The 3637-nt window shown below is 32.5% G+C and overlaps 1 non-coding gene across 1 annotated transcript; it reads right to left on the bottom strand.

The window, feature by feature from the left end:
* Positions 1-210: 210 nt before the first annotated feature.
* Positions 211-317, bottom strand: LOC139874036 (small nucleolar RNA R71). Its single transcript, XR_011767740.1, has one exon. It is a non-coding gene; the product is annotated as a small nucleolar RNA R71 (small nucleolar RNA).
* Positions 318-3637: the final 3320 nt, after the last annotated feature.

The raw sequence follows: 3637 nt of genomic DNA on the forward strand, positions 1-3637 counted from the left end.
AATGAACATCTTCGAACCTTTAATATGATCTGTACTCTATTCAAAATCAGAGAAGTTGAGGATGAACAGATCTATCTCATGTTATTTCCCTGGACTTTAAAGGGAGAAGCCAAAGATTGGTTAGAATCGTTACCTGAAGGGGCGATTGATACATGGGATGTCTTAGTTGAAAAATTTCTTAAACAATTCTTTCCAGCATCTAAAGCCGTGAGACTTCAAGGAGAAATAGTTACGTTCACACAAAAGCCAAATGAAACATTATATGAAGCGTGGACAAGATTTGGAAAGTTGTTGAGAGGATGTCCGCATCACGGTTTAGACACTTATCAAATAGTGCAAATATTCTACCAAGGTGTCAACGTTGCTATACGAAAAGACATCGACATAGCAGCTGGTGGTTCCATTATGAAGAAAACTGCAACTGAAGCTTACAAAATTATTGATAACACTGCCTCCCACTCACATGAGTGGCACCAAGAAAAAGATATCTTTCGTTCATCTAAAGCGGCTAGAGCCAATTCTAGCCATGACTTTGATTCCGTTTTCACAAAAATAGATGCTTTCGAGAGACGAATGGAAAAGATGACTAAAGATATTCACGCAATACGAATCAGTTGTGAGCAATGCGGTGGACCACACTTAACGAAAGAGTGTCACATCGAGCAAACGATGGAACAACGTGAGAATGTTTCCTACATGAACCAAAGGCCGGGAAATAATTATCAAAATAATTATCAACTGCCAAGGCCAAACTTCAATCGAAATCAAAACATTCTTTACAATCCAAATGGGCCAAACAATAACTCGTACAACCAACAAGGTCCGAATAACCTACCAACTCAAAACAACACTTTCAATCAACAAAAACCTATCTTGTATAAACCACCACAACAAACCGAAGAGAAAAAGTCAAATCTGGAAGAAATGATGGCAAAGCTAATGGAATCTCAAACACAATTTATTACATCTCAAACCCAAACAAATGAGAGGTTTGATCAGTCATTAAGAACTCAACAAGCTTCCATTTTGAATCTAGAAAAACACGTAGGTACTCTTGCTAGCATGATGAGTGAAAGGGAACAAGGAAAGCTATCGAGTGATACTGAAGTAAATCCTTGGAATGAGAATGTTAATATGGTATCAACAAATTCTGAAAAACCAGCTCCAAAAGATGGGAAGGTTTTTAATGTGAGTGATAATGCTAAAAACAAACATATATTTCATAGCATTATTCCTCAAGAAAGACAAACTTTTAGTTACAATTGTCCTATTTACAAGTGATATTCGCTTAAATAATAAAAGGTGAAGACAAAAGACAGATTCGACGAATTGAAGACGCAAACGACCAAAAAGCTCAAAAGTACAAAATACAATCTAAGAGGTTCCAATTATTGATAAGAAACGTCTCGAAATTACAAGAGTACAAGATTCAAAACGCAAAGTACAAGATATTAAATTGTACGCAAGGACGTTCGAAAATCCGGAACCGGGACCAGAGTCAACTCTCAACGCTCGACGCAACGGACTTAAAATTACAAGTCAACTATGCACATAAATATAATATAATATTTAAATAATTCTTATAATTATTTAATATATTATATTATTTATAAAACCGTCGGCAGAAAAAAACAACCAAATATGAGCCTCCCCAGCTGGCCATGCGATCGCATGGCCTGGAAGGCATAAATCCATGCGATCGCATGAGCCCCAGTTCCAGCCCACATGCCTATAAAAATCGAGCTTTGGTGCACCACAAAATCCATCATCTATCTTTCTCTTCTCTCATATACGTAAATATATATATATAATTTATATTTTAATTTTAATTTTAAATCCTTATAATAAGGGTATGTTAGCGAATGTTGTAAGGGTGTAAGTCGAAATTCTGTCCGTGTAACGCTACGCTATTTTTAATCATTGTAAGTTATGTTCAACCTTTTTAATTTAATGTCTCGTAGCTAAGTTATTATTATGCTTATTTAATCCGAAGTAATCATGATGTTGGGCTAATTACTAAAATTGGGTAATTGGGCTTTGTACCATAATTGGGGTTTGGACAAAAGAACGACACTTGTGAAAATTAGACTATGGGCTATTAATGGGCTTTATATTTGTCTAACTAAATGATAGTTTGTTAATGTTAATATAAAGATTTACAATTGGGCGTCCCTATAAATTACCATATACACTCGATCGGACACGATGGGTGGGGTATTTATATGTACGAATAATCGTTCATTTAACTGGATACGGGAATGGATTAATAGCCACTAGAATAATTAAAACAGGGGTGAAATTATGTACAAGGACACTTGGTATAATTGATAACAAAATATTAAAACCTTGGGTTATACTCAGTCGACATCCTGGTGTAATTATTAAACAAAGTATTAAAATCTTGTTACAGTTTAAGTCCCCAATTAGTTGGAATATTTAACTTCGGGTATAAGGATAATTTGACGAGGACACTCGCACTTTATATTTATGACTGATGGACTGTTATGGACAAAAACCAGACGGACATATTAAATAATCCAGGACAAAGGACAATTAACCCATGGGCATAAAAGTAAAATCAACACGTCAAACATCATGATTACGGAAGTTTAAATAAGCATAATTCTTTTATTTCATATTTAATTTCCTTTATTTTATATTTAATTGCACTTCTAATTATCGCATTTTTATTGTTATTGTATTTAATTGCACTTTTAATTATCATACTTTTTAATTATCTCAAGTTTATTTTATCGCACTTTTATTATTCACAATTTCATTATCGTTATTTACTTTACGCTTTAATTTAAGTCTTGTATTTATATTTATTATTTTACATTTGGTTTTAACTGCGACTAAAGTTTTAAAATTGACAAACCGGTCATTAAACAGTAAAAACCCCCCTTTATAATAATAATATTACTTATATATATATATTTGTATTTTTATAAAAGTAAACTAATATAGCGTTAAGCTTTGTTTAAAAAGATTCCCTGTGGAACGAACCGGACTTACTAAAAACTAAACTACTGTACGATTAGGTACACTGCCTATAAGTGTTGTAGCAAGGTTTAAGTATATCCATTCTATAAATAAATAAATATCTTGTGTAAAATTGTATCGTATTTAATAGTATTTTCTTGTAAAATTTAATAGTATTTTATATACACCTCGTGAAACATCAAGTTATTTTTGGCGCCGCTGCCAGGGAATCTCTTAAACGCCGGAAGCGCAACGCTAATATAAAAAAAAAAAAAAAGATTTTTAGTTTACTTTTATTAAAATTCGATTTAAATATTCGAAAATATAAAAAAGAAAAACAAAAATATAAATATAAATATTTTTTTTTAGAGTTTGGTAAATATTTAAGTTTTATAAAGTTTCTTTATTTCTATTTTTTTTATTTTGTAAAAATATAAGTTTTATTTAATTAATAAATATATTTTATAATTTACAGCAAAAACAGAAAAAAAAAAATTTATTAATTCGGCCTGTACTGTAGCAGCCCACTCTGTGGCCCGAAACCCTAGCCCATGCGATCGCATGGCTGGGCAACTGAGGACTCATGCGATCGCATGAGCCCATCTGACACGCCAGACTGCAGCCTGCATTAATTACGGATAATAATAATTATTAT

The sequence above is a fragment of the Rutidosis leptorrhynchoides genome, chromosome 10 (assembly GCF_046630445.1).
Source record: "Rutidosis leptorrhynchoides isolate AG116_Rl617_1_P2 chromosome 10, CSIRO_AGI_Rlap_v1, whole genome shotgun sequence".
NCBI classification, from domain to species: domain Eukaryota; kingdom Viridiplantae; phylum Streptophyta; class Magnoliopsida; order Asterales; family Asteraceae; genus Rutidosis; species Rutidosis leptorrhynchoides.